This window comes from Anopheles gambiae, chromosome X, assembly GCF_943734735.2.
Source record: "Anopheles gambiae chromosome X, idAnoGambNW_F1_1, whole genome shotgun sequence".
Classification (NCBI taxonomy): domain Eukaryota; kingdom Metazoa; phylum Arthropoda; class Insecta; order Diptera; family Culicidae; genus Anopheles; species Anopheles gambiae.
The window spans coordinates 4,420,725-4,434,648 of record NC_064600.1 but is presented as its reverse complement, the minus strand read 5'-3'; the positions used below and the strand labels follow the sequence as shown (position 1 = coordinate 4,434,648).

At 47.8% G+C, this 13,924-nt stretch overlaps 1 protein-coding gene across 2 annotated transcripts in view; it reads left to right on the top strand.

Moving 5' to 3' along the window:
- The first annotated feature begins 199 nt into the window (after positions 1–199).
- LOC1272033 (uncharacterized) overlaps positions 200–13,924 on the top strand; it is a 39,075-nt gene continuing 25,350 nt past the window's right edge. For both annotated transcript variants that reach the window (XM_061651870.1, XM_061651869.1), the window contains exons 1-2: positions 200–311; positions 5,559–5,741. The gene's annotated coding sequence lies outside the window, so the exon portion shown is untranslated. The remainder of the gene's footprint in view (positions 312–5,558; positions 5,742–13,924) is intronic.

The following is a 13,924-nucleotide window of genomic DNA, read 5'->3' as shown; positions in this document are numbered from 1 at the left end:
ACAAAAACATACAACGCCAACTGTAGGGGATGGAGCGCTTATGGAGCATGCGACGCGTGCGCAAACAGACGAACCAACGGACAAAACGGGAGACAGGAAGTTACTACTCGGGGGTTACCACTGCGTGCTCTCTCTCTCTATCTCTCCCCACACATACAAACACAAACACGGGCACGCGCGCGCGCGCACATGCCTCCCACACACTCACACATGCACACAAGCGCGGGTTGGTGAAACGTTTTTATAGTTTGTCTTCCAGCTCCAGTCATAGCAAGACTTCCTCTGCGATGAGTTTACATAACCCGCTCTAGGTGCGCCAAACTGCTGCTATTTGCGGGGACGTTTTGTTTGCATTATTTCGGGTCTGGCCTAGTGGGGGGGGGGGGGGGAGTCTTGGGCCTGGGTGCTCTCGGTGCCAATTGTTCCAATTGTTCTCTGTGCGTAATGTGTGCACTGCTGTGTTCTAGTGTGCTCGCTAGTGTTCCAGCCCATTGCTCATTGTGTGTTTTGCGGTGTTCGGTGCGGCCCGCTGCCTGCTGTTTTGCGGTCCTGTCTGAAACACTCCCTCCCTCTATTGTTTTCCTACCACACCTCGTGCCCGGGGAAGACCCGCAGGAAGTGGGAAGCAAACGAGAGAAAGAGAGAAACAGGCTGAGAGAGAGAGAGACAGTGAGTGGGACTGACAGAGAGATAGAGAGAGAGAGAAGAAGACACGGGGATGGACGAGATGACTCTCTGACCGTGCTGGCTGGAGAGTGTGTCGGAGTAGAGAACACGAGATTTTGCGAGTTGCGAAACCGAGCAACAGCCAAAAGGAAATTGGAAGGGCTAATTCCTGTGCGTGTGTGTGTGTGTGTGTGTGTGTGTGTATATGGTTTCTAGTGTGAACTGTTCGCACAGTGATTCCCCTCTTCACTCTCCCCAGCACCTCCCTTGTGTAGTACGTAGGTGTTGTAGGTGTGCTCATTGTTGTCATCTTAATCCTTCAACAATTGTCACCCAACGATCAAGCTCCAGCCGAGACACCCACCTACCGGCCGAACTGGATGACGAATGTGTTTGTGTGTGTGTGTGTGTTTCGATGCTGCCCCTCTTCCATCCCGGTAGCACCGATCAACCCCGCCAAATGGGATGGCTCCGAAGCCCCTCAAGGATGTGATCTGTGTCCTTTCGCGTGTCCTTTGCAATAAGACGTTTGTGGGGAAAGGGGAGAGAAGGGGAGGGGGAGTGGATGAAGGTGAAAAGGAAAAACTAGATGCAGAGAGATTCAGGCGAGAGAGAGAGAGAGAAAGAGAGAGAGAGAGAGAGAGATATGAGAATGTGGAAAGATACGGATTGTTTTTTTGTTGTTGTTGGTGCGATGTTATGTCGTTCCATCCCACTTTCCTCCCCCTTTTTTTGGTGGAGTGTACCGTTCGTGCCCTTTTCTCAATCAAGGCAAATGGGCTAGCAGTGACCATAAAATCGTAGTAATGGACAAACAGACACACATACGTAGCCTTTTTTTGTCGTAGTTTACGAGCCAGGAACCCAGATTTTGTACTCTCGGCAAACGGCCAAATCTCAAACCACACAAATCCATACTCTGCACATTGGAGCTGCCCTGCTAGAATGGGGCAATTCCCGGGACTGGCGGGTTCTGTCCCCGGTCTTTCCCTATACTACCGAGAAAGAAAACAAAAAAACCCAAGCAGGATCCAGGGACATCGGGGACATCTCCATTTTTGTTGTTGTGGATCTGGAATTTTATGATCCGGTAGGCTCACGTACTCTGTTGTACTCTGAAATTGTAGGAACCAGCCTGGTTCAAGGCACAATTTTTGGGTTGGCAGGCTTTCTGCTTTCTCTTTTGGGTGTCACATCATTCTCCCAGAAGCATGCGGTGCACGGGCGCCTGGTTGCTCCAAAACAGGCTGGAACGCAATCTGGGCGTCCGTATTAGGCGTAAGCGGATGAGATTGAGCAGCTGGATAAAAAAAGGTCTCTGGGACATTGGTTTTCCAAGACGTGTATGTCTTTCTGCGACTGGTGCTGCTGCTTTTGTTGTTGCTGCTACAGCGCAAAGAGTATAGTGTGAGCAGAAATCACGGCTGTTGAAGGTGCTTGTAAAAAAAAAGTCCCCAAGAATTGGGCACCATTGGAGAGGGGCACTGGAGAAGATCCTCTGTGCACGTCACTGCTCATGTGTGTCTCTGTGTGTTCTTCGAAGAAATGTGGATCCTAGTTGATTCCGTGGTTTTCTCAATTTTTTCTCATCTTCTTTGTCCTCTCTCTCTCTTTCTGTCTCTTTCGCTCTCTTTCTCTCGATCTCACGTTCTATCTTCCTGTTTGCACTGTAACGGCCTTGCGGTGCTTCGACTCGGAAGTAGGAACACCGAAGCTCCGCTAATCTATTGCGCTGCTCCTGCTTGTCGGGAGCTTCCATTCTTCGTCCTGTTTTTTTTACAACTCGCTGCGTGCGTATCTGTGCGAGGGTGTATGGGGGAATGGTATGGGATGTACTTGAGCAGAGAGCGAGTGTGTGTGTGCGTGTGGGGTTTTGTCAAGGAGGATGTCAAGGAGGCATATCAACATCTGCCGATGGTCGATATGTCGGAGCGTAACGGAGAGGCGCACTCCAAGAGCAGGATAGAGCGATGCACAGAAGGGCTAACGGAGACAACGCAAGACGAAAAAAGGGCCAAGGCGGAAAGATAGAAAGAGAGTGAGAGCAATAGAGCAATAGAGCGAGAGAGTACCTCAAAAGCCCAATCTTCCGTCAAACTCAAAAGAAAATGTTAAGGGGGAGAACAAAATCCAAGTCCAAGTAAAACTGTAAAATTGTAACTGAAGCAATGTGAGCCTCACGCTAATGGTCCACAACAAACAGGCCCTATTATTAGCCCGTGTCTGTGCCCCTGTCTCTATGTGTTTGTGCATATCTGTGTGTGTGTGTGTGTGAGGTAGGGAAAAGCTGCAGCACTTTGATAAAGGTGGAGCGCAGCAGAATCGAAGCGAAACCGAAAACTCCATATCTCTGTGTGTGCAGTGACGTACAGTGGGTTAAGGGTGCAACAAGGGGAGGAGGGGGGGGGGGTGAGCAAGAACTTGGAAGCCTCCAAAGGCCTCCAGGCCTTCAGTGCCAAATGTTAGATAAGCGGTACACGGTACAAGGAGCGGCAAAACAAAAACCCGCTAGAGCATAGGCAGCGCCGGGGGTTGGTAACGTCATTTGGAAAGTAATTTGTGTGCGTGTGTGTGCGTGTGCGGGGGGATGCATAAGATAGTTGGTGCAGTAGTATCATTAAATCAGGCTGTAATGGTCGTAAGGACTCCGCTTGGATCCGATTCAGAACAGGCTATAACGTTCACAATGTCTTCCAATGGGGAGGACCTAAGGGGGGTCTGGAGCACAAGAAAGGGTGTTCAAGAATCAAGAATTGCTGGAAATAAGAGCGAAAGCCTACCAGCCAGCAGTTCTCGGAGCTTGTTTTATCGATACAGCAGCGACCCACCTCACCCAGCCCAGGGGTTGCTTATCTGTTGTACCGAACCCTCCTGCGTGGGGTCTCACATTTTGTGCCATGTAGAAGAACTGAGCGGGGTGTAGTTTCTGGAGTTCTTGGGAGTCGTGCGTATAAAGTTTCTCGCACACAAAGTCGGGTTTTAAGAACATCTTAGCTGTGGGAGTTACAACACAAACTTGCTACGCGCGTGTGTGTGTGTGTGTGTAGCTTCTTTCATTCCTCTCGGCTTTCCGGACTTTCAGGCACAATTTCTGGCCCATCTCCGGGACGGTGCGATCGGTTCGCGACGGCTGTTTGTTGCCCCGCGATGTTTGCCCTTTTGCTGTTTACGTAACGGGGGGGGGGGGGGGGGGGCGGCGAGGCACCCACGGCTAAGTGGGAAAGTTTTATTTCTTTCCCTACTCCTCCCTCCCGTCCCCAATAATGCTCCAAAGTCTGGAGTCTGGTTGTTTGTTTACGATGTTGTATTGCGAACTCCTCCCGAAGTGGCGTTCTACGCACTCGAGCGCTGGACTACATCTGAAGAAGGGTGAGCTGGTTCTTCTGCTCGCTGCAGTGGTTGTTGCATACTGTTTTCAGTAGATCAGACGCGGCAAATTGAGGGATCTACTTGAAGTCGCTCAAGTGCTCAGTCCCCTCCGGGCATGCAGTAAAGAACCCGTCAACAAGATCAACATTCGTGGTGGAGTAGGTTTTGATGTCCAATTTCCAATGCGGTTTTTGTTTGCTTGTTGCTGTTATTTTTGTGCATCGGCTGAGTTTGCTGAGATGATTGGAAGCGGGAAACCAAATCCTTTCCACTCAGCCCACATCGGTTGCAATCGGTGCGCTGCAATGCTCAATGGGCAAACAACAAAACCGTCGCAGCAGGCAATAGACAGTGGCAGCATTCGAGATCCTTAGCGAGCGTCCAGCGCATCAGCAAACAAAGTGTCCATTAGTTTTCCCCCCCCCCCATCTCGTCTTATCGGGTCCTCATCTCACCCCGGCAGTGGTGTGCATCTGTTTGGAGTGTTGCAGCTTCTTCTCGCCACCGCCGGTCACCCTGCTGCGGTTGGGGAACCTATCGTTGGCGTTTTGTGGGGGCATTGATGCGCGCCATTCGCCATGGTCGCTGGTGTTGGATGAAGGTTTTGCTGTTTTTTTTTTTAAGTGTTTAACCAACATAAAAAAAGCGCATTCCGCCCGATGATCAAGCGTGACACGAAGCATCCCGTCGTGCATCCCGATGCCTCTTCCGTCCTAGGTGGAGTGAAGGGGGTTCGATTTTTTGTTGTTGTATTTTTGTTTGATACCCTCGAGCCGAGACACTCTCTCGCTCTCTGGAAACGACCTACACCACACTGAAACTCGCTATGTGCCGCCTCGGTACATCAAATCCCCAGGACTGAAAGGCGCGAGAGCGTAACTGGGAGTCTGCGAGCAACGACGCCGGCGGCGGCGGCGGCGGCGGTGAGAACCAACTATCAACCGACGCCTCGCCTTCATAAAGGACGGTCACGCTAGCGACAGGCGTTATTCCAGTGCAGTGTCTCGTGCAGTGCGTTTAGCAGTGGTGCAAGTGCAGCCGCTGGTGCGTTTGCTACCTGTTCATTGTGTCGGTTGGTTTGGTGGACTCGATGCCGTGTGGAACTGATGTCGGGCAGCAGCGGTAACTCTGGGGTTTTTTTTGGGTTTTGCCCTTAGCACACACTGCGCCTTACACTACTGCTCCGGGACGTAGGATCCTGGATCGAGCAGTGATCTGTGTGCCTTCTTCAATCAACCCCTAGGCAACGGTTTGTTTGAACGATGCAGCAACAATCAAACACTACCCTGCAACACACATCTGAGCATCTTCAAACAAACCGTGCGCTCCACAATACACCCGGGGCGGCGTTGCTTTTGACTGTAGTTTTTGTAGACCTTTAAGATAAGATGCATGCTAGCGCAAGCCCTCTGCTGTGTGCTTGCCTACTCTGGGCTGGGCTTTGTCCATAGGTTCGTTGGGTACTGTTGTGCAGTCTTCTGAACCATCTCCTCTCGCAATTTCTTGCCAACGATCGTTAACAGGGCTACCATACCAGCGCTAAACGGCCACTAGTCAGTGACGACAGCCCAGAGATCAAGCACGAGTCAAGATCAGACCAACCGAACCACTGAATTGTGAATTGATAGTGTTCAAGCACCCAAGATTGTGACGGTGGATGGAGTAGAGAGGACGGGCGGCGACATGCAACACGCTTGATTCAGTCGGTAAGTAGTACCACGTGTATGTATCATTAGTATGTAGTATGTACCGTTAGTTAGTATCTAGTAATCTAGTATTTAGTATCTTAGTATGTAGTAATCATCAGGAAATTGATCGTTTATGTGTATTGCCTACATTCGATGCGGTTTTTGAAAGAATCTCTGAAGTTGATTGTTAATCAGGTCGTGAGAGAGGATAGTTACGATACGATATACGATTACGATAAGAACTTAAACACCAATTCCAATATCTAAATTCCAAACTTCAGATTATGAGAAGTATTACCAATGATTGTTCTTGTGGTACGGGCTTTTGAAAGTGTTGAGTTTTCTTGGAGAGAGACGTCCATTTCCATGGCAGCAGCCTGTTGCATTGCACTAACAAGAAGGTGTGTGCCTCGTTACTGTTAAGCTGTTCAAGTCACAAGTCGTGCCACAAACCATTCTATCGCGTCCTCTGATGGAAGATCACAACTCACAAGTCATTGGGTGTGTTTTCTGCGGGTGGCTAGAGCCTAGTAAGATCACATGGGTAATGTTTCAAGGCAAGTTTCCCGCCTTTATACGCTCTCGTCCAATTCTTCTTATTTCACGCAACAATCGTAGTCGGTTTAGGTTGAGTTCTGAGGTTGAGGAAAATTAGATTATCACACCTTATCTGCATCAATGCAACCAGGTCGTGCCTTTAACTTTTCGTACTATTTGAATCCTCAGAAAAACATAATTGTTTCGTGCAAATAAGTCATGCATGGCCTGCATCCAGCAGAGTAGCTCAAGCAATCCAATAGTGCTGTTGTGCATTATCTACTGATGTAAAGAATCTTATGATGTGCCTTGTGGAGTAGCTGATGTCTAGCCTTTTTAAAGTCTTTTTTCCGATGTGTGTATAAATGCGATACAAAAATATATACTTTTTACATGTTTTCACCTCGTTTTGCCCCTTTATTGCCCTGGGGGTGCTCAGGTTTTGTTCGCTTTTTGATTGGGAAATTTGCAATTGTATGAAATAATAATGCTAGTTGTGTGGTGATGTGCGCGGTTGATGGCGCTTGAACTGTTGGTTCCAGTGGTAATTAATTAATAAAAACCAAAGCCCCTTAACAATGGTGCCCATTCAAGGAAATGTAGCGTGTGCCCGTGTGGTTTATTTTCTCTCTCTCTCTCCCTCTCTTCGGCCATTGGGACATGAACTGCATGCATATCCTCCAAATGCATTTCCCCGGAAGGACTGGAATAGAATTGATTGATTGAATAAAGGTACAAAACGTTGCCGTTTGTAGCGCTGTTTTGTTTGTTGTTCTTTTCTGGCGCCGATGCCACCTAGGCCCAGTGCGGGCAGGAATATGTTTCATTAACTATATTGCTGCTGCTGCTGCTGCTGCTGTCAGTTGCTGTTGATGCCAGCTGTACCCCCGTTCTGCAGCCTTGCATTGTGCATTTTAGGAAATTCATCGAATTGATTTGCCGAACACGCGGCTGGGAAATATTAATTGCTCTGCATTTTGCGGCACAGTGCACTGCTGCGGTCGTGTATCGTTGGTAACGCGTCGAGTTCAGTCGTTGTTGTGCCGGCACGTGTTCTTGTTGAGTTTGATTTAAATGTATGCTGCATATGCAAAATGTAACGCCAAAATTTGGCGCCTAAAATGCAATGGTAGGTTTGTGCCTTTGGATGACATTTGTTTGAAATATTTTATTACTTTGCAGTATGTTTTTCTGTCCCCGTCAGGTGGTTCGATTCAATAGTATAGTTTTTGAAAAATAAGGTTGTATAAACTTGACAGATTACCACCATTATTTTTGCTGAAATGATAGGCAAGAATTAAGAAAAAATTAATTACGAATGCTTTGAATCAATTTCAATTAAACGCTTATTTCCATCACCTTCGCGTAAATCCGGTTCGAAGGACTAAATTTCGATATTGTTCTAAATTGTTGTTCAAGTTTGTGTAAACAATAATTTTTTGACTCACTCATTGATCTGAAACCTAAACAGGAGAGCATTGATCAACTGGTCCGTGTAGTTCACTGCATGTTGTGCTTGTAATTCAAGTGTCACAATGTTCCGATCAGCCTCTACTTCCTCGCGCGCGTCGGAATTTGAACTGCCCGAGTCGCTGCATTCATTACGGGCTCACCCTGAAATATCTTTCACTACGGTACGGTTGCTATTAGTAAATGAATTTGGCAAAAGTAAGCATTTCAGTCATCTGTGGAAATTATTGCTGCTCGTTGGTGGGTTGAAACATGTTTTCAAAATAAATTCAATTTAAATAAAAACTTCAACAACCGAATGGCCATTAGCGGGAAATGTAATATTGAATGTCATTCGAAGGAGGACATGCGTGTGTGTGTGTGTGTGGGGTTTTTTTTCTTGTTGACAGCGGCAACAGCAGCACGCGAATGATATATCCTCCCACTCATATTAGTCCCCTTATCCTCCAAAGCCCCAGAAGGGTACTGATGAACAGAACAAATGCGCAAAACGTACCACTTTTTTGTAGCTTCCCTGAATGAATTCTGCAACGGCTAGCGGCGAAAGGAATATCTTTCATCAATTATGTTGCTGCAGCTGCAGCGGCAGCAGCAGCGGGAAAAACAGCAAACACAAAAAAAACCCCGAATGATCGAATTACGAATTTGCGGCAGAACGTCATTTCGAAATATTAATTATTTCACCAAGCTTCGGTGAAAACAGTCCCGTCTTTTTTTTTCTGCGGCTGTTTTTACAATGGGCCGGTAACTAAAGGATCATGTGCTGGTGGTGGGAGTGTCCTTTTTTGTTTTTAATTTAAACTGAAGTTAATTTTTTTTAAGAATTAAAGATGATGTCGATACTTTAGCATTTATCAATGCGCGCCAGTTTAGCAGCAAGAACCACCTGTTGATGCACCTGTTGAGGTGGTTTCCAGTCAAATATAACGCATTCAAAAAAGAACATTGCGAAGAATGAACACATGAAATAAAATTCGTAATTCGTTTTAAAATAACAGTTACAGACATATATTGGTAATCATTCATAGACACGAGTAACTCTTTTCGGGCATTTTCGTTACAAAAACAATTCTCCCGGAAGCACAATTCCAGCTACGCATGCTGGCTAGCCTACACACAGGCGCTGGAATAGCATAGCCTTTTGGTTACTGCGAGCTTATCTGCGTCGTCAATGCGGATGCACAGCACAAAGCCAGCACTCTCGCTGTCCTGGCATCATTATAGTTCGCTGCTTGTTTGTTTACGGCGAAACTTTGCGCCCGGCTGGTTTGCCGCTCGCGGGCTGTGCATGCGTTAATTATGATTACGCGCATTGCATACCTGTAGGCGCAGGCAGGAGCTGTCAGCCGCTGTCAATACAGTCCGTTAATGTTTCAAGCATCGACTCGAAATTGCCGCTTTCGATACGGGCGGCGGTGTCGAAGGCGTATGTAGCAAGCGCTTCGCAAAACCGCAAGGTTTCGCGAAAGAATCCCGATCGAACACACAGCGTGCAGCTAGTATGCAAATCGTTGCGCACTTAATGAGGTCTTAGTTAGCAAATGCTAATTAACGGAGAGAGTTTTATCCAGGCCGGCGAGACACCGCACAATTGTTCCGCACTGCACAACAGCAAAGTTTAGTTTTTAGTTTTTTCTGCGCGCCCACGAACTTGTTTAACAAACTGGCCGATACATCATTAGCGTGGTGAATTTGAACGAATTTTTTTCTAAAAAAAAAAACACACAACAGAACTTTCCTTTCCGCTGCTCCGCTGTGGTCGGCGCACTATTTCAGCGGTGTGTGAATGTCAAGCCCCCTTCCCTGTTGCCGACTAGCAACTTTCCGCTCTGCATTTGCTGCCGAGCGCTGCCCGGACGCTCGTGCGCTTCAGTTTGGACCTATCGGAAAGCCTTTTTCTCCCCCAAGGCATCCCCATAGTGTTTGCCAGTGGGCGTCTCAAACTGTCAGTGATGCTTATATCGTCGTTATATTTTTTTTTTTGTTTCGCTGCTGCCATTTGTTGCCATTTTTCCTCGGATTGCCCGTTTCGATGAGCGATAAGTTTGATTTGATCGGTCGGTTCTAGGGAAAAGAGCGAATGCCGATGCGAACTAATGGACGCGTAACGTATGCAAAACAGGCCCGGCCACCCTGGACGACGGATATAAATAGGTCGCTTGCATGCATCTCTGCGCTAGCCGTGCACCCACTTGCACTGGTGGACAATTAGTTTTCCCCCTATCCCCGGGCTACCGGCGCCGGCCATATGCACTCAGCCAAAATGCCAAAAAACCTGAAAAAAAAACCAAATGAAAACCTACTAAGGGTATTAAAAGCGGGCACTCCGACACAGCTCCGAACGAATGGGTTTCTGCTCCGGCACCATAAACAACAAGCTTTGCAATCCAATTTACCACCAACCGATGACTGACTGGCGGCGATACTGCCCCCCCCCACCCTTTTTTATATAATTTTTGGGCCCGAATCCGTTCAATCCGCACCATTCTGTTCCGATCTTTCCGATCAATGTCACTCAATTAGTGCATTGGATTTTATGATGCAAATCGCGTTTCGGCGCATGGCGGGGGGGGCTTGCAAGCCCAGTGCGCAGTAAATGGCGGATGGGAATTACCCAAATGCCGCATGATTGAGTGGTTGATAATTGATTTTTCGGTGAAAAATTCGTTCGAATTTGTTGAGGCTCGGGCTATCGCCCGCACATTGATGGCCAGATTTTCCTTGGTTGGAACGACCGCTTGGTGTGTAAGAGGTTCCAAGGGGAGATCTGCACTATTGTTACCGCTTGGGATCTCCCCCCCCCCCACGACACACTGTGTAGCAGTTGGAAAGGAAACGGCAGCCAGAATAAAACAATCGGGGAAAAAAAAACAAATTCTGCGGACGGGCTCTGTGCCGCTAATGGATTCGCAACAGCATCGGAAACCACTTGTTGGAATGCAAACACAGCAAACCACGCAAGGAGCGAATGCAGCTGAGCAAACTCTTGGCCCGCCGGCGTCGCTCTAACCTGGCTGGAGGCCACGGTCCCGGGTCTCGAGCGCAAAACTGCAAAACGCAAACCTCGGACGAGCGCAGCGAACGGGTTGTTGGCGTGTGCTGTGTACCGAAGGCTCACCGGACCGGACGCGGCGGTTTAATGGTGTCCCGGCACGCACGCACAACCGGCCAGAACGTGGAGGGGGGGGGGGGGGGGGGGGAGGGGTAGCAAAAAGAAGTAGGAGTAGAAGAACAGATAGAAAGAGAGGAGAAAAAACAGCCACTCAACAATGGCGCGGATTCGTGTCATGGGGTGGACTGTTTTGTGATTTTTTCGCATCCCGGAGAGGGCATGCGGGGGTTGGGCTGTGGTGAATCAATATTAAATCAGTGTCCGATTCGAGCGCGGACCGTGATGCACTTGATGCAAGATATCTTAATGGTTCCCCATTGGTGGGTTTTACGGTGGTGGAGAGCTTCGCGTGGGGATCTAACGGAAAGGATGGCAGCCGGCATCTTCAGCCGGCAGGAAAGGACGGGCGCGGCAAGGTTCACATCCCGGAGATGGCGATGGCTGTGGCCGGAAATTGCTTTACATGCGACAATTTCTGCATCAGCGACTTGCACAAACTATCTATCATCACAAGGCGGGCGAGCGCGCGTTTGTGGGCAGCACGCCTTCCCTGCACGCTGCATTAACTGTTTTATCCCTTGCGTCCCTGCCACCCTCCGACCACTTTGCAAGGTGGGTACCGGGCGCAAAGTCTTAGGCTTAATGGGATGCACGATCGCACGGGGAGGGGGGAAAGCGAGCTGCAGCTGCTGCCATTAGAACGATGCGTGTTGGCTGTTGCCGTTCTTCTGTCGGCCCCCGCAGGATATAAGCGTGATGGAAAGGTAGTGGGAGAGCTGATGCTACTACACCAAGATTGCTTTGTCCGTTTTGTGTGTGTGTGTGTGTGTGTGTGTGTGTGTGTGGAGAATGGAGAAAGGGTTTCCACCAGGCAGGAAGTGTGGTTGTGAAATCCGGCAAAAAATGGCATCATGCACCATTTGCCAGCCACTTTGCAGAAAGGAAGGAACCTTCTCCCTATCCCGTTCCTCGCTCCACGAAAGATGTTTTCCCCGGACTGTGCCAGGGGATGGAGAAGGGGAAGAGGGGAGGGGGGGGCAATTAGGGCGAGTTGGCACCGGTCCGAGCTATTCCGAGACGCTCCGGGCCTAGTGCTTTCAGGCATGTAACCCGAGAGCAGTGAAGAACCCGTTTGCCCGTTTGCTTGAATGGTTGCGATGGGCTTGGTTCAGAATTGTTTGGAGGCTCTAAGGAACAGCTACGTAATCGCTCCGTGCGACAGGTTGTGCTCGCGATGGCTACGGAGAGCTCACAGTCAAGTCTCTTATTGTTTGGTGTGCTGTACCATTATGCTTCGAGGGTAGGAACTATAGAACTGAAGAACTGTAGGCTTGAAGAAGTGAAAAACTGAAGAATGATCCGAAGAATTGAAGAACTGGAAAATTAAAGAATCTATGAATGATTTAGTCAAGGAACTCAGGACATCAAGAACTGAACAGCTGCTAACATTGAGGCAACAATACATATTTAGCTATACAACCTGAAGTACTCAAGAAGTGAAAAAAGCAATGACCAGAAGCATTAAAGACTTAAAAAAAAAACTGAAGAAACTGTTAATTCTTGAGTTAAGGAACTAATTTAATGAGATGCAGAAAATTTCGGGGTGGCGCCGGAAGCTTTAGTCGTCAACACAGAAGAAACAAAATGGACCGTCCGTCCGTAGCAAGGACTCACTGAGACTATGTGATACTTAATAAGTCTTGAAAGCATGTACATGCATGCATGACCGCGTAGGTCGTTACGCCAATAAGAATAATATTTAAAATGTGAAAGACTTCTATGAGCCGAACAAAAAACTATGAGTTCCTTAGTATATATGCATACTATGTGAAGTAACCGAAAAATTAAAAAAAAAACGATGACCCAAAGCATTGAAGGGCTAAATTCCTAAAATCCTCAAAAAATCCAGTAAAAAGAAACTTTGAATTCTTGATTTGAGGGAACTAAACGCATGACACACTCATTTTCGGCTAAAAAACTAAGGACCTAAAAAACTGAAGAAACTATGTTTTTTTTGAGTCCGGTTTCAACAACAAAAAGCTGATAAAACATTTCTGAATAACCGATGTACTATGAATTAAAATATTGAAGAAGTAATTAATTGAATAACTGATCTACTTAACTAATGCTCTAGAATGAAGTTCAGGAGCTGATGAATATGAAAATGAAGAATTCACAACCAAACCATTGATAAAGAAAATAGATCTGAACAACGAAATGTTCAAACTTCTAGACTGATAATAACTGGATCATATTAAAACTATCTAGTGCTAGGAACAGTTGACGGAACAAGTTGGTGATGTAGATTCGCTCTGAGATACTCTGATGTCTGACCAAATTGCTGGATGATCCTGACGTTGCATTGGAATTGTTAAAAGTTTGTGCAGTTGTTTCCAACAGCTAACAACCTCCAATAAAATACAATATGCATAAGTTAAATCCAATGTCCCCAGCCGGCGAGACCTGGTTCCATGTCCTAGCAGGCTGAGGCATGCATCGAACTTCCCTACCGAGAACCGGGATGTTATTTTCCGTCGAACAATGGCAAACTGATGCAAACAAGCCACCTGAGTTGTGCACTAGATTAGCTCTTTCCGCCCGTCTAAGCGCGTGCAGCTAGCGATAGGCGAGGCGTATTTGTTGTTTGCATCCAGCATCGCGTTCCCTCCAGTTTCGTGCCTGCTGGAGCGCAGAATTTCTCCAATCCAGAACGGGCGATGGCAATGCATTTTATTTTCCACAAGACTGCCCACCTAGCAGCCTGCCCGCGAAAGTACGAATCAAGGTGGAGCTGACTGTTTGGGCTTCCTTCCTTACGCGGACGGCGCATCCAAACGAGTGTTCAATTATCGACGATCAAAATCAACTTGTTTACCTGGTTCGAGTTTTCGCTGGAAAACATGTCCCCGAGCGGCTGGTCCTCCATTCCAGGTTTCCCTTTCGGGCAGCCCCGTTCCTGGGCACTGGGCACGAAACTTCGCGTCGCTCCGAGGCGTAATTCTCCGCTGAGTTTTCGCGAAGATGCCGCCGCCACTGTTTCGTGATACGCTGGTTGCACTGGAGATAACAATAGTATAACCAA